Here is a 20,826-nt window from a genome sequence, read left to right as displayed (position 1 = left end):
TCTTCCAACCGCACGCGACGGATTCTCGGCGGGCGTGGTTGGCATGGTGATGCGTCGGCTGCCTGCTTGTGAACGCGGTAGCGACATATGTACGTACATACTATCTATGCTGATGGTAACACGCAATGTCATCTGTTTCCACTTTCGTAAAACTGTCAGATGCAAAGCTGTCAAGATGTGCGTCCTCTTTTGTGCACCCGCGCGTCCCCGAGGCGCCTCTGGCTTCGCCTGGTTCCAGCTGGTCATGTTCCTTGTTGCTGGTCATGCTGCTAGTCGCTTGCTTTGCTTCGCGATATTAAGTAATCACGGTAACATAGTCAGACTGAGTATGGCAGTGGCGATCATCTGCTGGAAGCAGCAGCGATAAAATATGACAGCCAGCTTCAGTCACATTCCAATTTTAGTCACATACAAATACCCGAGACGTCAAACCGGGACTCAAGTAATCAGTCATCGTAAGCGCATGGCACCATGAAGAAAGGCGACACACACACGAAGCGTACTGTCAAAAAAGTTTATTGACTCACATATATATTGTTTAAAAACTCGCTAAAATTTTCTTTATCGATTACGCCATCGACGGAAACGGCGCCAATCCTCACCGCTCTTCGATAAGTATAAATACATTTGCTTAAACACGTAAATACACTTACGAGTTCGTCGGCGAGTTTTGTCCAGAATAAATGATTCGTCACGTCATTGTACTCGTCCATCTTTCCGTTCCAAGCGTTAAACATCGTACACCACGAATCGGGCAGCCATGATTTCTGTTTATGTGCCGTACTCGCCGTGCTGTAGGGAGGGCGATCACGTGCACTTTCCTCTCGCTGCTGACTGGCTGGCCCGATTCCGCTCCGCTCGTCACTGCCGAAATTTCTATCCCGCCAGAAATGAGCGTTTCGGCTGTGTGCCTATTTTTCTGCCGTTCGGTTGCACGCTCCGCTTGTATTCGGCTTGCAAATACGCTCCATGCGATTGGCGCCTTAGAGTGCAGCTCTTTGCGCTCGTTCCTGCGTTGAGCGGCGTCGGCGTTGTAACCGGCAGAGCGAACGAGGAGCGAAGCGAGGGATGAAAGTACGAGGATGCGAGGAGGAAAGCGAAGAAGGAGGACACGCTGGAGGGACGCCGGAACGCTTACACATCCGGTTGCAGTTCGGTGAGCTTGGTTCCAAACTTGAGAAGGAACCGTGTCGGCCGCAAAATCGTAAAGAAAAAGTCGTGTACTCCTACGTCAAGAGTCATCAGCAAAAGTTGATATACGTGGCACTGAGTCGCGCTACAGACATCCTCGGGCAGTACCTCACCAACGTGGACAACGACTTCACAACGACTTCACGAACTGAGATAGCGGTGCTACCTGAAGAAAGTACTATGTGTGGAAAATAAAAACTGTGGTGCATAACTCAACCTCAACAGCTGCGCTTAAATTTCGCATTACCGACCATCGTAATCGCCCAGCGAATTCTTCAGGAACACGACACCTGAGCTCCCTGGAGAAACATTGAGAACTGCAGCCCAACGAGGGCACGCGAAAAGTCATTAGAGGTCCTGTCAGTCTATCATGATTATGTGCTGTGTGACTACTTCGAACGCTACCACTTTATGCACGAGCAGGCAACCCATTTATTTAAGGTATGCTCCAGGGGAGTTAGCGGTGCTGCCACGAGCGCCAATCGAAGAACAAGGGACAGAACAACAAGACAGGGAGAGACGGGTAGGAAGGAAGTGGGAGGGAGGGGGGGGAGCTCTTCCATAGTTACCAACATCATTCATCATCCCGATTGCTGGAATGCAGCCAAAAAGGTTGTGTGAGTAAACTTTCTTCGCAGCCATCCCTCAGTCGTCGGAGAGGGTATGAGAAGAACTCTCTTTCGCACCTTGTTCAAAGCGGCTGTTTGTTTTGGGAAGAGTCATTTACAAAAGCGCGCAACCTCGCCCAACGGGATGCCGCGCTCCGGAGTGTGCTTGTGTGTGTATGTGTACCTGCTTCCGGGAAAGCACGAGTATAGTGCGCACAGAAGATCAAAAGGGTGCCGCCGCGGTCATTGGCAAGCGCATCGGCCGACCGTGCACTAACAAAACCTTGAGAACGCGTATGTGGAGGAATTGCCAGAAACTAATCGCTTTGCCAATCGATTAGGACACTAATCGACTCGAAAGTCTTTAATCGATCGCTTGTTCTAATCGAGGGCAATTTACCCGGGCTTCTGGTCGGCTCCGTTGTAGTTTGGTCATAACCTTCTTACAGGAGGGCTATCGTGGCCACGACTATAACTTCGACTTCGGAGACGCTCTCGCTTTAAACATAGAGGTACGTTAGGCAACACTGTACTGCAGTGGCGTCACTATGGGGTGCAGGGTGCGCGCCGGAAGGGGGTGATGCGCCGCACCAGTAGCTCTTTCTCTGCGGCGACATGAGGAGCCCTCGGCGAGCACGTGGTTTTCTTTCTGCCTGTGGTATGATATTGTTCTGTATAGCGTACCAGAAAGGGGTCCACTAATGGGGGGGGGGGGCGGTAACGCCAAGAGCTCCCGCACCGGGTGACGCGTACCCTAGTGACGCCACTGCTGTACTGCCACAATAAATCCTTTTACACCTTTATTCGCTCAAGCAGGTGTGTTCTTATAAAAACACCCTTTTCTATCCCGCAGACTGAAGCAAAGGATGCAAGAAGAGCATTACAAAATGTGTAATATCGACATACACCACATTTTATCCGATGTCGATCATTAAGGATGTAAAGTGAGGTGTTGAAAGAGGAGTTTATGTCCAATACACTTTTTACACCCTATTTCAACTGGGAACATGGTGTTAAAAATTGTGTTTTAATTCGTGGAAGAAAAACACTGAACGGAACACGCTGAAAATGGCTGTCCTAACGCCTTTTGGAAATTCCACTGGCCGTTGTAGTGCAGAGTAGCTTACACTGGCCGGATTTGGCATGTATGCTTGTTTGGCATGGTATGCATGTTACACTGGTTGCTTCAGTGCAAATGGCGTCGTGTTTCTTTGGTCGTTCCAGTCGCTTTTCGTTCCTCTGTATACACTGAGTCCACAGCCGCACACCACACTGCGCTGCACGAAAACGACCAGCGGAATTCGGCATCCAGAATGTGAGTGTCCCCGGCCTTTCAACGAAAAACGCCGCTCGCACAACCATTCGTTCATTCCATCTATTGACACAGGTAGCCGTAATTTATCACGCTATGTGCACCCAGGAGCCTCCTAAGATGTTGCGCAAGATAAGCTCGCTTATTTTGCGAAATACCCGACAGTCTATAAATGGAAAGGCGTGGCCACTGACTGTGCTCCTCACAGAATCGTGGTGCAATCAAGCTCGCCAACTAGATGTCAGGCGGGTCACTTGCAACTATTCCAGCATGCAAGCCCCCCCTCCCCCCCCCCCCAGCCGTGAGTTGTCAAACTGTAGTACAGTGACGGAGTACCGTTTGTAGCCATTCCTTGCAATGGTGCTATGTACCATGCTGACATGCTACATTATGCATGAAAGAGCCAGTGACACAGGTGGGGCTAGGGGTCATTTCATCAGTCGATGTCCCTTAGAACCTTGGCACGTTCACTGTGTTGGCATGTGTCGTGTCACCATTGTTTCTTACGGCAGCAGCAACACAAACATAAGACCACAATGCAGCAAATCGAAGAAGAAACACCGTAGAGTTGACAGGACTATTGTGCTTTCCTTCATCCTCGAGAACCGTACGTACACGTATTCAGCGAGTAACCTGGCTCTTTTTTTTTCTTTTTTTTTTTTTTTCGTGAGTGCCATGCATCAGGTGAAAGGGAGGAGACCAACCCGCAGTCGTTGAAGCATGGCACGACAATGACTCTCCTTTCTCCGAAGCGAGACCTCATTTCTAAGCAGCGGCACGTCTTCACACCAATACTACTATCTCCCGTGGTGTTCCCCAAACATGGTTTCAGTCACGCCACCCAAACAGCTCATCCACAACGTGGCTTCTTTAGCGGCTGCCACTGACGTCTCATACGTCTTGCGAGAAATCTGCACCAGCTGCATGCAGAAGCACAGCGATACAGTTCTCGAAGTGCGGCAGTAAGAGGAAGCATGCGAAAGCCCTTGCCAAAAGACGCTTCAGCGCGGGCAACCTGGTATGCTAGCTTCTGGACAAGATTAACGATGACTGATCGACGCCAGGCAGAAGCAGCGTCCCCGCCAAGGCATAAAGCCCTTCGAACGTGGTCCGCATGCGTTTAGCCCTATTTAGCCCAAGCTCTTCACCACACCGTCCACGACACGCAACACGACACGCTTCGCCTACCAGGAGAAATACGGGGCCTCCATGCAACTTCAAGACCAACGGTCTTACCATGTCAAACGATGGTGTACTGCGACGGTCGTTGGCGAAGACGTTGTAAATCAGAGTGCGGTTATCGCGTAGGATCCAGTCATTCGACTTTAGTGCTACTTTCACTTTCGTCGAGGGCGAGATGTGGGTGCGGTGACGTCGACGGATGGAACAGACGAGGGGATGGATGCACAGCTATCTTTGGACACTATCGTCATGAGTATCACATTGTGGATTCAGTTCGTTTGATAGGTTCTCTACAAAACCGCTCCTTGTATACATTCGGCGGGGTGTTCTAGGATGAGATTGAAACCTCTCGACTCGGCTAAAGTTCCTTCTGCGCCAGGTCATATTTGGCCTTCAGCTGTGAGCGGCATTACAAAGGATTGCCAGTGTCGGCTCAGACTGCACAACCCACAATAGGCAAGGCAGTCGCCCTTGTTACATTGTTTGTACTCTTGCCACGCGACAGCCCGAGCGAAACGCCATCTTCCCGCCTACCTTTCACATGCAGCAACGTTATTACGCGGGTTCTATTCATAACTCCTGTCATTCTGCGAGGTATTGCGCTGTGCATATGATCGACTGCGCCATTAAATATTAATTAAACCATCAGTGGTGGCGGCCCGTTTTCGTGAATGTGTGCGCGCATGGATACTGGCGCAATGACAATTCGGGGGCGTGGTTAACCTGATGATGCACCAGTTATGTGAGGTGCCCAGCATATGCTGCTGGCCAGATGACACAAATCTTAGAGGAGGTGGCATAATTGAACCTGTCTGGAGGCTTCAGACTCCACCAGGAACGTTGAACGTCATGAACTAAGATTTCAGTGCCCATTAAAGAATCATCGAGCAAGTAGACGGACAGCGTCTACTGGGCCACCTCACATGCTGACATGGTTGTGCTTGTCTTACTGTTTTGCGATAGTCAAAGTTGTCTCGCGGCGAAAAAGCAGGAAGTAACGAATGGTAAATTAATTTTAAGTCCGTCGTGGCTTCGCGCGATTCCAACGCTCATTGGTGCCACACGTAAGCTATGACACTGAACACGCCAGCTCGCGTGGCTCAGTGGTTAGCGTGCTGGCCATGTCCGAGGACTGGGAAGGACTGAAGACAGGGAGGTACCCGGGTTCGAATCCTGGTGTCGGTGTCTGGGGTTTTTCCTGGGTTTTCCTCAGACGCTGTTAAACGTATGTCGGCACAGTCCCCCTAGAAGTCGGCCCAGGACGCACGTTCCCCGATAGCGTTAGTCGTGACGTTGCCCACGTCTGTGAGGCCGACAACGGCGAGCTCTTTCATTAGCACCACCCCCACCCCCACTGACGTTTCCACGCATCTTGGAGTTGTTTCTTTTTTAAAAAAAGACCATGTTTTCAAGTAGCGGGCACATAAAACAGTCAATGCGCGGAACACTTCACAAGAAATTCCTCTTGGGATCCTCTCCACTTGTAACAAACTTTCCACGAAAAGCGGATCGCACGCGTACAAATCCAAGTATTGTAGCAAAGAGTTACACGCAACGTCGATATCGGAGCAGGTCGCTAAAAACAATTCTTGCTTCGCGCAGCAACAAAAAGTACACACACGCACTATGTGTGAGTGCGCAGCGATATAGAGTGCTGTGCTGGAAAAAAGGTGCCTTTCGCCTTAAAAGTTGGACGCACTCGGAACAAGCAAATCCCATTAGGTTCTTTCTTCGGGAAACTCGCAAGATGCTTGCATCAGTGTATCTTTTTCTTCCTACACACTTTGCTTTATCCGCTTTGAGGCGCCTAATCTAGCGTACGAGCCAGCGACACACCTCAGTGGCCTTTCAACGCGTTCTTTTATCGCTGAGCCCTGCTTTCGAGCGCTGGGGATATCGCCGTACCTTTCAGGTGGGCGTATTCATTAGGATCGATATGAACGGTAACCAGGCAGCGGTCGAGGCAGAGCTCGCCTCTCTCCCAAGCCATCGACACCGTCGCAGGCTCCCTATTTTTGTCCCTTTTGTTCCTGCTCCTTCTTCCTTATTTACTGTAACTCCCCTCTCCCTCGCGCTGCGGGCGAAAGGTAACAGCATTTCACTAAGAATGCATTGTCGCGACCAGCTGTATGGCTCCGGCATCGCAAATAAATTTGGCAGCTGGGCTTCGACTTCGAGTTTAAATTTTAAACGGGAGGCAAGGTCATGAAGTTGTGGGGAGTTTATAATGGGTATTTAAGTGGATGGTGTCGTAATCGTTGTCCCGAGCAACAGTCGTTATGCTGTTATATCGTTTCGTGTCTGTTAGTGGCAGCTTTAATCGGAAAAGTTGTAGCGTGTCCTGTGGACGACGGGTGTCGTCCTGCAAGAATGTCCTTGAACATTGATCGTTTGTAAAGTTGGAGCAACATCGGGGCCATCAAAAGTTTGTTTAACGGTAAACGTTTGAGCGATACTTTATGGGCTGTGCGTAACACCGCATGGCTGACTGAGTTCCTCAGGACCGTTCTAACTAGTATTTTTCTTCAGTCATTATCAGTGAAGCGTTCGATAGTTCCTGTAAGCTTTGTAGAAAAAGTAAAGAAAGAAAGAAAGAGAATCGCCAACGCACAGTCACTCCCAGACATCTTCGCCCCAGTGCCACCTGGTATGGCTTTCGCTTTGAAAGACGCGAGATCTCACCTGAGATTTCATTCGGGGCGGACCTTTGAGTTCCCTATTATTCCGAAACGTGTTCGTTGTAGTACATGAGTTTATCGACAAGTTTACCTTGTCTGTTTGGAATATAGGTATATGTAGCCTGCTGAATGCAAATACAAACATTATTGTAATCTTGAATATCGATAAACATCTACTATATTCGAAACAGATTATCGACAAGATCGAATAAATATCGCTACTTTATTGAAAAAATATAGATATCAGCGAGAAAAATATAGGTAGTTATCGACACTGGATAAAATATTCGTATTTTTGTAAATATAGATGACATCGATATTTCCATCCATCCATAGTGCCGGAGCGTGAAGCTTATCTAGTCACCATGTGCCCATCTGGAGAAAACAAGAATTCTTACGGAATTAAAACCCCCAGTCGTTACAACACATTATTGGGAGGACGATCGAGGAAGCTGTCACAAAGCGCATCGCGTTGTATCACCTGCTCAACGCTTTCGCCTTCAATAATATCAACGTGTGCACACTTACATGGCGTTAAAATGCGTGCCTTTATTACACTTAAAGGGACAGTGTGGAGACATCGACTGATTTCAAGATTAGAACTGTATTCGGCTCCGAGTTACGTGTTCAAGCCAAAATTTCATCCAGAGAAGCACCGAAACTTTTTAGGTGAACGAGAAAAACGATCGCGACGTGCACATCTGGTTTCTGTTGCATAGTGATGTAAGAATGAGCTGACGTCACAAAGATGTGCGACCGAGATGAATGGAGACTGTTTTGAGACATACGGTAAAGCGTAATCAGTAGGTTTTGTCTCGAATCGGCGGTTGGATTGCTTGGCAGAACAGTTACCGGAAGTTACTGACAGCGTCGCTGGCTATAAAATCCTTTCGTAAATTCCTTTCCTTTTGGCTTCGAATTTAATTGAAATATTTTGCGCTGTGGCACCGAGCATCATACGAAAGCATGTGGTAGCGTTTGTTCAACTTTAGCTTAGTTCCAGACGGTCGCCTTAAAGGGGCAGTAAAGCGAAAAAATTTCATTCAGTTTGCACCTTCCCCCTTCGTCTCTTTCTCAAGAAGCGAGTGCCAACGCGGAGCGGCGTCCTATTGGACCCCTCAAGCAGTCTCTCCCTATGATTGGACAAATCGTTTGAGGAGGCCAACAGGACACTGCTCCGCAGTGACACAGTTTTGAGAAGGGAAGGAAGAGGGAAAGTGTAAATTCCGATTTCGTTGGCGCATGAGCTACGGGCGATGCAGGCAATGAATATCGTTCCTTTTGTGTTGGCGTCTATAGGTAACAATATCCCTCATTCTGTGAGGACAAATTCTTGCTCTTGCGCCTCCCTCTACTAAAGTGTGTGGTAGCGTTCGCTTTGTAAGCAAGTACATAACATCTCAGTATCCGGCAATACAGACAAAGACGTTCACCTCTTTTCCAAAATTGTTGCACGATTCCGCGCTGTCCCCAGTAACGCTGATGCTCCAACCGAGGCAGATACAGCTTCTTTTATCACTCTCTCACCCAGGGTCACGTAGGTTCATTCCGTTTGTGTACCAGCAGTTACCTGCATGTAAACTGCTCCCCTTACCCAGAATCTAATTCGGCTTTCAAGTATTCTTTTCCTGCCGTCTTTGCCGGTTGAGATGAATTTATCGTTATCTAGAATCGCCTAGGACAGCTGGCGCAAACACTGAGTCGCTCGAGTTAATTACGCGTGCAGAGCCAAAATAAATTTGGTAACGACGAGCACAAGCAGCTTCGTGGAACACAGAAGAAGTCCGCAACGGAGGAGCATGCGACTTGATACCCCTCTGTGGCTCAGACTTCGCACTTGTTTCGACTTGCCATATAGGGCCCGGTGCGTAATGCTGAGGGGCGGGAGGGGGGAGGGGGGTAAGGTAGGGGTTCGAGTGGTTTGCCTCCCTAGATTGGCGGCACGTTGTTCGGGGAAAGGATAAAAGGGGGTAGGGGAAGGATCACACGTCTAGTTCTATAGTTTTCTGCACTACAGCCGTTCGTAATGCTGAGCACAGCGCTTAAAGTATGTACATTGACTTGGGATACATTTCTTCGCACGTTACAGAACCTCTGATGCTTTTTCGTGAAGATGGGGGCGTTGGTATGTTATTTGCAAAGAAACAATACTAACACTTTGGAGATAGATTTCGTGAAAGTCTTGTCACTGCGGAATAGTTCTAACCCATGGCACAGGTCATGGTGACCTGGTCGAAGCCTGTGGGTTCACTTTCTTGCCTTGTGGCGAGATCCTGTGGGAACAAAGAAAAAGGTTGTTGAGGATTGATGAATTGCAAAAATAGAAAAAGTACGAAGATGTGAGTCCCGACAACGTGGATTTTTTTTTTCTGTATGGTATTGCTACCGTAGCAATTATTACGATTCATGTTTTCTTTTTAATTTTTTTTTCAACAGTATACCGGGTGCAGAGACAGATCCGAACTTCACATGAGATGGCCCAAGGAAACGCCTTTTAAACTAGCTCGAAAACGAAACGAGAAGGGTTCGCTCGGCGCCAGCTGTCCTTAAAAGAAAATAGGATGCACTCCCTGTTCCTTACACATTCATTGCCACTCTCTTTCGGCAAACGCAATGTTGACACCTTCTTCCTAACAATGCTATTTCCCGAATATGGTATCGGGAAAAGGAGGGTATGCCATCCCGCAGAAGAAGTCCTTATCTCCACGAGACAGTGAAGAGTCTCTGTATGAAGATGTGAATGATGCAAAAGGCGACGTGATAAGACGAGGGAAAGACGACAAGTAAACGAGCAGCGAGGAAAAAAAGGAAGCTGCGAAGGGGAAGGGGAGAAAAAGTGGAATGGGGGAAGAGGTTTCCCTTTGCGCGAGAAATTGCCAAGAAAAGATCGTGACCCCTCGCCAATATCGAAGGGATGGAGAACAATGCACAAGAGGCAGTGGTATAGGCGCGGTGCGTCTCCCTTTTTATTGTCGATATTTCTTGTCATTTTTTTTCCTGATCATTTCTTCTTTCTCGTTTCCGAGTGCCTTTCTTCCCTGTTTTACTACTCTTCCTTTTCCTTTTTGTTTGTTCTCTGTTCGGTGGGTGACAGAAGAAGAGTATATCATTCTGCATCGGTTTACGTTTCCTCTATAGACGTATATTCCTAGCTGTTGTTGTCACTGCTGTTTTCTTCGCCGGGCTCGCCTGGAATGGAATGGGAGAAAAACGACTTGGTGTAGATAAGGAGGTCTTTCACTTTTCTGACACAACTGTGCCTCTATTCGGGCTGTACGGGACAGTGGGACTTTTCTCGCGAGGGTCAATGGTTCATTCATCCCTGGTGTCTTCAGGAGTGCAGCTAACAGAGTAAGCGCGCATTGTTGAAATACGAGATTTGTAGTTTGGTGGCTGTCGGGCCACGATCAATGAGAGGAAAATACTGGACAGTCACTATTAATCTTTGCCTGCGCTATTTCTGCGGAAAACATTGTGTTAGTCGCCGATTCAAGCAATTCGGACACTTGTGGTCGTTGAGGAAAAAATTTACTCTGTATACTAGCTGTGCATCTCACACGCACATGTGGTCGTCCCTCAGTCTTAGTAGCGGTGTGTCCACCATCCTCCTCCTGCTCTCGACCTGAATCTTTAAGAACTCAATGATTCCTTGAATTTCTTTATGTTTATCCAAAGCCAGAAAAGAAGAAGAAGAAAAAAAAAGATCGTGTCTACGCTACGCCTTCGTGTCGCACATCGAAAATACGTAGCGTGCATGTAGCGCTTGTCCACACGTTTAGTTACATCTCACAAAAGTTGATTAACAGAGTGAACACTAGGGGGCTTTGTGCACAGCCACACCATGACGTTACGGAAGAGAGGCACGTAATTTCCGTCGCAAAATTTGAACATACGCTGTTCAGGCGAAAACAAAACTTGCGAGGGAGCGGTTCGGAGGACGTTTCCTACAATATTCAAGAATTGGACTCGCTGCGTTTTTATAGCCTGCAAAAGTTGCCGTTCGAAGCCACTTCAGGTTAAAGAAATTTTTACAGCTACGCCTATATTTTTTTTTCTTTTCTCTCTGTGGGTGTAATTGCATCTCCTTTAGGAATGTCAGTATCCGTGGGCCGTGTAATCTCATCACTGGCTTTGAGAAACCCTTCCAAAACATTGATCTCACCGTACGAGGCAAAAGTAAATAAAGCAGGGCGGTTTCTTTCAGATGCCTTCTTGGCAATACGTGCTTTGAAGAACTGCTGCTATTTCTGAGTCCTTTACAAGGGCCTCGAAGCTCTGAAAGACTGAAAAAGAAAACGATGCCTAAGAAAGTCGATGGCGATGTAAAAAAAAAAAAAAAAACAGAACAAGAAAGAAGCCAAAACTCAGAGCTGTTTTCAATGTTGCCGCCCAACGCAGGAGGCATTCGCTTACACAGGACGAAAGAGAGTGCGGGACATCCGTTCAGAAAGGGAAAAAAATAACCATAAGAAATCTCAGCCTTTTGAAGGGGAAAAAAACATCCGAAGTTGAGTACAGTCTAGCTCCAAGTCTGTCTTGTCTATTTTCGCTTCTTATGTCCCGGAAAAAAAAAAAAAAAGAAGAAGAACAGGAAGGTTCCCTCTTTTGCAGTGATCCGTTCATGTAGTACATGTGTTTTCAGTGGACTTTATTTATTAACGTTGGCTGTCGGGGACGGCGTTATGACGAAGGTGGCATCCACGCTTGATGTGACGTGGCTGTTTCCGTTCGGGATCGTGTGTTTGAAACGTTCGGGAACACAAATGTTCCCGCGACGAACCCCCGGGGGCGGGGGAAGGGATTGCTCCAGTAGCTTGAACCTGTCGGAACTACGGTCGGCCACAGATTCTCAAGAACGAAGCGAAAGCAATTGACAGTTTTTGCGTGCAATTAGTGGTGATGAGGTATCGCAGCTGTATGGAGGTGTTTTCCGTTGCAAGGGGACACTTTGCAATGGGGAAGCGTTGGCGAGGCCATGCGTGCCACGTTACGTTAGTTATTTTCTACTCATTTTGTCGTTTATTTATTTGTTTCATTTTATAGTTCTTTTCACTTTGTTACAGATTAAGGACAGAACTTTGGTCACTCAGAGGAAGCTGAGGAGGCAGCGGAGCGTAGTTCTCACTTGAGAGCCGTGACATGAAGTAGGCGACAGAACGGAACACATTTCTGTGTTCCCCTACTGTTCGCCTACTTCACCAGCCAGCCTATCACTTGAGGGCACCTGTCGACGAAAATGGCGGGAGGATATGTTGTCCAAAATGAAGTGCAGCGTCTTGTGCGCAGCACGCTCACTAACGTAGTACAGTCGCATTTCAATGCAAGCAATGCGCTTTGCCCGTTTTGGAAACTGTGTCCTCTGCAATTACTTATCAGACCGGCTCGAGCACTTGGTCGATGTAGCTATCGCACGAGAAGTGCCACTGCTGCATTCGCAACTTTCTGTGGTGGTAGCAGATATTACGTGTTCTCGCATATTCTCATTCAAGCAAACTCGCCTGATGACCACTATCGATACAAAAAAAAAAAAAAAAGAAGCAGAAAAGTAACCGAGATATACTCTTTCATGAAGGCAAAACAGGAAGTGAGTAACGCGAGCAGATGAAATTAAAAGTACGGAAAATGAAGCAGAAATTTGGCGTTTCTGTCAGCCGAAATAAACGTTCTTGATCTCCAGTGAACATGCCCGTGTTCTGTTGCTATGCAGAAATTGGCAAATATATACGCTGCCTAATAGGTTACCCAACAATTTGTATTTTGCCATTAATGTAGTGGTTGTTGTTGTATTTTGCACTCTAAAATAGAACTTCACCGCATTGCACGCTGAGAAATATACTCAGCGCGCTATGTCCTCAAACAACTCAGGGAAAAGAGGCGCTGAGAGGAATCGAACATAGGACTTCTGATCGCCGGTCATATATGCTAACCGCTACATAACACCAGCACGCTGTTTTCCTTAAGCTGTTGAGTGTCTCGAGTATAGGGGGGGATAGATAACCAACCACGCTATTCCCATTCTTTCTTACGTCTTTCTCACTCACTCTCTCTCATTGAGACACGAGGCAGGGAGATTTGTCTTCTGATTATGATCTCCGGTCAGCTATAACACACAAGGCCCTCGTTCGATTCCTGGCGTTAGTACCTCTTTTCCCTGAGTTGTTTGAATTCGTTAATTTCGGGGCATCTGAGGCTTACCTGTGTGTGTCGTCCCTAATTGTGGTCTGCCTCGGCCAATTCTCGTTGACGTCGTTCTCTCCTCTTAAACGATGTGGAAAACCACTTCTGGATGCCGCGTCCGTCGAGTTAGCGTGTGTCAAACAGGTAATAACGACTTAGCTAAACTATACCGGAATGAATTGGACCTACTCGTCATTACCTTACTCATCGTTTGCGTGAAGGGTTTCAAAAGTGGCTTTCATTTCACGCGGCTATTATCGTGGCGAAGGAACGTTTCGAAACTATACGTTCGGTATATCGCGCGTTTTATAAGCCATAAGCCATCACGCCAGTTGAGCCTGGAGAGTCTCAGACTGCTCCACAGGCACGATAACTCCGTATCAGCGAATTCTCTTCTGCAACCTGCGACCACGCATCTTGCAACTTTCCCACCAGGACCTCCGCCACGTCTGCCATCAACAATGTCGCAACTCGTGAGTTCCTGCACCGAAAGCGAGAAATAGAAGAAAGAAGAAGAAGAAGAAAAAAGAAAAAAAAAGAACGCCCCTGTCTAACTTTTAAAAGCCTTTCTCGATACGCCTGGCAACATTATGTACGTACAATAAGCGTCCCGATGCTTCTTCCCCCACTGTTGCCTTCGTGCAATGATGGCAGCTACGTAACATATCGGTAACAGATGGGCCACGAGTCGGTGGGGTGCCTCTGCTGAGCGCATTTTATTGGGGTCGAGACCCCGAGATGCTTCGAAGAAAAGATGCGGATCTTGTGTGAGCGGCACGACGGGGTAACAACACTTTTGTGCGACGAAGTAACGGCGGAGCTGTGTTCGTCTTCAGGTGAAGAAATAGCAGGAAGAGAATCGTGGCATTGATAGCACGGTACCCTCTGCTGAAGTTCGATAAGAAAAAAAAAAAAAAAAAAGGCTGTATGCGACTTTGTGAAGTTCATGCACCGATTAAGGCGGGTTAAGTAATGTGTGCAGTGATGGAAAAGGTCGGTTACCTGCTTTCTTGTAAAATAAAATAAGAAAATAAAAGAGAGAGAGAAAACGTTGGTGACCCGCCGCTCTATATCAGAAAAGAGGAGAAAAGTTTTGGTGTCTCACTAAAGTTTTGCACGGTTTCTTCATCAGCATTATTGCGGGAGGAGGGAAGGGGAGGATATGAGGGGGAAAAGGTCACGAAGACAAGCTGGTTACAAACTATACGACCTGGTACCTTGGGTTAATATGGGTTATACAGTGCTGGACAAACGATTACGGAATACGCTTAGGCGCATTCGGTGGTGGTGATGGTGGTGGTGGTGCTGGTGAAAGGGCTCGCCGTTGTCGGCTCACAGAGGTGGGCAACGTCACGACTGACGCCCTGGGGGAATGTGCATCCTGGGCCGACTTCTAAGGGAACTGTGCCATTCCTAAGACGCGTTCCTTCCTCAGAGTGACACGCTAGCAGCGAATGGGACCGTATAGACTTATACCGTGTATTCACACGAGCGACATCCTCATGGAATGTTCTAGTGGAAGAAAAAGCGAAAACACTGCTTACAGAGCCGAAGTTCCATCCCGTCTTTGGGCCAACCCGGCACCATCTGAACATCGAAGCTCTTCGTCATTTCGTTGTGGACACAGGACTGGTCAATAATCCGACTACCTTGACAATATATATATATATATATATATTTTATAACGTCACCACCACAGACAATCTCGTGACGCTGCTCGAGCTTGTAAGGGAATGAAGTTCCATTTTTGGATTGTTCAGTTCCACCCGTGTTATATCCTCATTCGAAGGACTGCGAACTACCGCATAAATTGGTCGACATCCAGACTGTAGACACAGACATTTGGTCGATCTATCTGCAGTCATTAATTACTACGCCAGTTCTTGATACCTATCTGGCCACTCTGAAGCACACGAGTGTGGCGTTCCAATTAGAGTTCGTTTGCTGCTCCTTATGAACGCTGATTGCCTGCGGTTTCCATATAAAGACCGTCTGCGGCGGATGTCGTTGATTAGATTTTCAAATTAAGCGCACGCCTAGGGTAATTGCTCCGCAGTAAACCTCTTCCCGCACACTGTAATCTGGTCCTTCCTCGCAACACGGTATCATCCAGCCTAATAATAACGGTGCCGCTCTGTGATTGTCTGCATATCACTATTATTAGTTCTCGAGGGAGAGTAGTATATCGGGTGCCAGCGTAGAACAGTGTATTTCTTATTGCATTCGCGGGATGGAGGATGGTAATAGAGAAGCGATGCATCTATACGTACGTGGGGAAATTCGATGGGATGTTGGATGTTGGGACCGTGAAAATCGATATGGAATCGATACGATAACGGATCAGCGACGTGATGTAAGACACTTCAATGGAATTAGTCTTTGTACGTGTTTTCTATCATGAAGACTTTTCCATCTATACTAAAACTCATTAATGGTAGTGTTCGAAACGACCATAGTTTTATGCCTGTCAGACACCACCGCGTGAGGCAGTTCGTCTAAATTATCCACCATATTGGGTTCCAACTCTAATGTGATAAGATATGCCATCAGTGACAGAAAGGGGCAAACAGAGGTGTCTAGCATAAGAGAACTGATGTTCCGAGGCTGGAACAACATCTAAAGGACAAATGCATACAAAGCCTCAAATTGTCTAAGAAATTAACGATGAAAGATGGATCCAGAAGATGTGGGTTCGAGTCCTACAGCTGGCTAACCTTTTCAGTGACTTCCATCTTTCATCGTACAGAAGTCTAGATGTATAGGAGGCATCAGGTACCCTGCGTTGCTTCGTTGCAAGAAAGTTTTTAATCAAAACGTCTCAATTGAGTGTTAGGTCAGGCTCGATAGGATGAAAAATACGAATATTTTGAATATTTCTATAGCCGTTGTTGTACATTTCCTTGTTTTTATAAAAACATAGCCGCAGAGACTCAATGTAATGAACGAAACCCAGCGCAATCCTACATGGCAGAGACAGGGGCGCCGTCGGTTCGGAGCAGTGTTTTATACACTATACAGTGCAGCTATACCATATCCCCGTCGTGTATCGTGGTTCTGGTAACGTTTAACTTGTGGTGTATTCGTACCCGCAGCAATGTGGAAGAGGCCACCTGGTTCCCAATGACATCACAAGCGCGAGAGCCCGAAAATCACCCGTAATTAAATGTGGACAAATGGCACGTCGCCAGTTCAACATCAGCCCCTTAAGGACCTCATGACACCTACAAAGTTTATTCACATGACGCCAGGCCTGAAGGAGCCGCTCCGGTGGCGCAGCGGTAACGCGTGCGCTTGGAGACTGGGAGGTCCGCGGTTCGAATCCGCGGGCCGGCTGTGCCGTCTGGGGTTTTTCCTGGGTTTCCCTCAGATGTGTAATAGGCGTATGCCGGCACAGTTCCCCTGAAGTCGGCCCATGGACGCAGCTATCGTCATTGCCGTCATGGTGTATAGGTCCTGGATCCTTGTGTTCCTCACCCTCATCGCACTCACCGTCCATTGGGTGACTCATTGGTGGCTCCTTGTGCTGGTTGTAGACTACTCCCTTTTTTTTTCCTGATGACCCAAGTTAATACTCTTCTAAATCACATATCGCAGCGAATGAAAGCTGAGATCGCGGGTTCGAACCCGGCCGAGGACGTCAGCAACTTGGTGGCAGGGTACAAGTTGCTTAGACACGCCGTCTTCCGCGAGGGACGTTAAATACGGGGTGTCGTGTGATGAGCTTTCATCGCACGTTAAAGAACCCTCAGGTGGGCAAAAGCAATCCACAGACCGACCGCTGTGGCGTCGCTCATGATCTCAGTTGTCTCGCGACGTAAACACCCAATTATTATGAATGAAAGCTGAAATGAAACTTTGCTATCCTGGTGGCGTTCTCGCTCTTTCAAAGCTAGAGGGGTGACGTCACTGAATGAAACCCCTGTAGGTCTGACAACGCGTCTTTAAAGCTTTACCAAGCAAATCGAACAATGGCTGATGTTGGCAACATGTCTCTGAGCTTGTGGCAAGAGCAAATGTAGAGAACACAGAACGAACGAACGAATCCCCCCTTTTTTCTTCTTCCCATATCACGTCACATCACATCACGAACAGCACGAGACAAGGCTCAAGTATACAGCAGCTCGCTCGCATATCAGCTTTATGTTCAAGTCAGGCAAAGTCGCACAACTGAGCGTCTCCTATAATTGCCATTTTCCTATACAGCGCCCTCCTGCAAAGACGCGGTTGCTCTATACCTGTCGGGACAGGTGATAAATTTTGCAGAAAATGGTTGGCGGCTGCGGAAGTGTGTATCCTGAGCCATATAATTTATCACGACGTATTATCGCTGCGAGCGATACCTTCGTTCGCCATGGTCCTTGCACGTCAGTTAATGTCACCTGCTGTCAAGTCTCAGCCCGTAGGCAAGAGTGCAGCCCTATACGCACGTGACAGCTGCGCAATGGCTACCTAGTCCCCGCAACCTTGGCGTAACGTCAGTGTCGTAAACCTTCCTTACAGATACAACAGCAGCCTCTCGTCTCTCAATGTGATGTCAATGTTGATGATGGCGCTTTTGGGTGTATCACATACCAACTGGACACCACTACTTTCATTTTGGTACCATCTTGCTCATATTCTAACAGCTAACTACCGATTAATGTGGAGTATAGCTGGTCCATAGTATTCTGTGCCTAACTCTTGTGCATAACGTGTATGTCTTTGTTGCATATTCCCACCCCCTTCTAGTTGAAAAGTATGCTCCCCCTGTACTTTTGCATTATATGAGATCGTCTTAGACTATCAGATCGTCAACGTGTTATTGCTTGAATTATACAAGTACCCGTGGTTGTGGTGCATCTGTTCCTGCGTCATGGGACATACAATTCCGAGCATTGTGTATGTGACCGTCCTAACATTTGCAAGACAGCGAAGCATTGAATTTCGCATCATTTTTCAAACATCCGACACGCACAATTTCGGTGGATACAAGTTCTTTCCGAAACTCGATATGGCACGCGCGACGCAAAGCAGCAACCATTGATCGTTGGGCTCGTTTCGGGATCATATTTGCTATCGGGTCGACGGTTTGCCAGCTGCGTTACGCGTTTCGAAAAATGATTCGACAAACATGTTCTCCGCATCAGGGCTCCCGAAGAAATGTGGAACGAGCCACGTGAACGTGTACTTTGAGTAACACGAGACGAAAACTGTTTGCTTCGGTGTATTCACGTATCTTCTGACAAAGCCTTACGCATGGTTGGTCGATGGCTTAACAAGGCAGTTTTTAAATAATGTTTGAAATTTGCGATTAGCAAACACTGCTGTTGTCAGTAAAGCGGTCAAACATTCCACGCCTTATATAGCCATCATGCAGTTGTTGCCAACGTCATACTCGTGGAGTCCTTTGCCGTCGTCATGTTGTCAGTAACGGTTATTACACGTCAGTAGCATCAAATATCTACCCAATTCGTTAGTGCTGCAGTGTTCTAGTAATAAGCTCTGGTAAGTAGATGGCCCATAAAAGTGGTACAAACAGCTGCAGACGATGGCTCCCTCCTAACCATTGTCTGCCGACGCGTTACGTATCACAAGCAGTATCAAATATATTCTGGCAAGGAGTATCAAGGACTGTCTGCGCAGCTGTTAGTTCGAGACGAAAGACAAAACCGAGTGGTGGAAACGTTGAACTAATCAGTAAGTAGCAAACCAGCTGCATACTTCGATACCTAACGGAAGTACCAGAGACTATAAGAATAAGAAGGGTGTGATGTGATGTGGTAAAGAAAAAAAATGGGGATGTGAGTTTCGACGAAGTCGAACTGGCTAACCCAGTACACTTACACACAGAAGTGCAAACAGATGATGAGATGATGAAAAAACAAAGAGATGATGCCCAGAGAAGGACAGAGATGATAATGGAGTTCAACATGTAGTTTCAAAAGTTTCGACCAAGTGAGAGTAAAATGTCAGAATCGCCGGGATGGAAAGAGCTCACTTTGGACATTGTGTTTGTGCGTCCTAGGTTTTCATTTCATATTCAACGTGAAATTGCTTTAAGCATTTAGACTTTTAAAGGGCGCTGTTAGTAAAACATTGTGAGTTTCTTCACTTCGTGAAAGTTAGGATGCACTGAACCTAATGGATGTTGTAGCGTGAAACACACACTGAATGGATATTCTGCATCTGCATGCCCCATTTCGGGTGGATCTTTGGGATATTACGTCCACAACATCCTGTTCTATAGCAGACGCATAAAAGTGCAAAAAAATGACAAAATATAAAACACTGCATCTACATATATGTATGAGTTTCTGGTCGTACATCTTGGTGCTTTAATTCACTTAAAAGTACAGTTATTCCGAGCTCAAAAAGAAAGCTTACTTTGATAGAATTATGAACACCAGGAGCTATTTTATCCCATCGTTCTTCGTCCCTTAAAAAGAGAAAACTAAAGAAAAATGAAAACAAAACTGATTCGGGGCGGGAAGCCCCCTATAGCGTCCTTCACGTGAGATCTCTGGATTTCTGGCTATATACTCTCGCATCCTGTCGGATCTCCCTCCAATATATGGACGCCCATTTTAATTTTCCTTCTTTCCGTCTGCGTGGGGAGTGATGCGGAGAAGTTGAGCGTTGTTTCATTACTCCGTGTGAGTGGCTTGTAAGAATGGCCTGCCTGTAATGTCCATAATGCAATTTTTACGCTAAATACAGCGCGGGGGAATGTACCGCTTTTCCATGAGCCTGGTGGCTTTCCTTTCATTCTTTGCGTTTTGCGCTGGAAATAAAAGTATACAATAAATTAATTGAACACGCGACGTGTAATAGTTGTATGGGAAATCTAATAATGTATTGCCATCGTTGGTAGTATCCACTAGCCCACTTCTTGGTTATTCTATTTTTTACGATTCATTTAGTCTGTGTAGTCAGCTCGTGGTACAGAGTTTTTAGAACGTTATAGTTAGAAGACGACGTACACTGTTGTACACTAGTGCTTTTCCTTTTAATTTGATGGGCATAACTCATAAGTGCCACGCTTCGTGCTAAAAACGGTACGGGGATAGACAATCTCCCCCTGTTGTTCTGGTTCTTCGAGGCTGCCATTGCAGGCTTCCCTTGTAAATCAAGAAGTATTGCAATATTTAGCATGGAAATCCAACATTTGTTTATTTGTTCCGTCCAGCCCCACGCTATAACGCAACTCGTTTCTAGCATTGCTCTACCGTGTTCTCTCACGTTCCCGCACGAGCTATCGACATTATGCCGAGATGGCTGTATCGGGGCGGCGCGCCGATGCTTTCCCAGGAATCTCGCAAAACTTTGTGTGCTCTTTGGACGCGCTCTATGTCATCGCGGCCTTCGTCTCCTCAAAGCCGACGACCATCTGCAATTCATCTTGAATGGCCCCCGCCCAGATTAGAGCCACCACCGACGCTCTCTGTGACGGACCCGTCCCCGCGCCCTTGATTGCCTCCTCCGGTCTTCCCTCCCTTGTCTTGTAGGGATGTTCCGGGACACATAAAAGCCGTTTCATGTTTGCGCTCGCGTATCTTTTTCAATTAATAGTCGTGAATGTCTCTCGCGTTGCGGACCTGCTCGGATTAGCCGCAGAAGATAAAATGTGATTTGTCATTCCAACGTTGCGTCACGAGGACACGTAGTATCATGAAAGCGATATGGCATCCCATCTGAGGTT

General features: G+C 47.1%; 1 protein-coding gene across 5 annotated transcripts in view; it reads left to right on the top strand.

Moving 5' to 3' along the window:
* LOC135385268 (protein sax-3-like) overlaps window positions 1-20,826 on the top strand; it is a 305,668-nt gene that overhangs the window by 180,929 nt on the left and 103,913 nt on the right. The window contains exon 1 of one of the 5 annotated variants that reach the window (XM_064614481.1): window positions 6,157-6,205. The exons of the other annotated variants lie outside the window; for them this stretch is intronic. The gene's annotated coding sequence lies outside the window, so the exon portion shown is untranslated. Of the gene's footprint in view, window positions 1-6,156; window positions 6,206-20,826 lie in introns of those variants that run through there. 5 annotated transcript variants of the gene reach the window in all.

Source organism: Ornithodoros turicata, chromosome 2 (genome assembly GCF_037126465.1).
Source record: "Ornithodoros turicata isolate Travis chromosome 2, ASM3712646v1, whole genome shotgun sequence".
NCBI lineage: Eukaryota > Metazoa > Arthropoda > Arachnida > Ixodida > Argasidae > Ornithodoros > Ornithodoros turicata.
The sequence above is the reverse complement of the archived record's forward strand: the minus strand, read 5'-3'. Positions and strand labels throughout refer to the sequence as shown.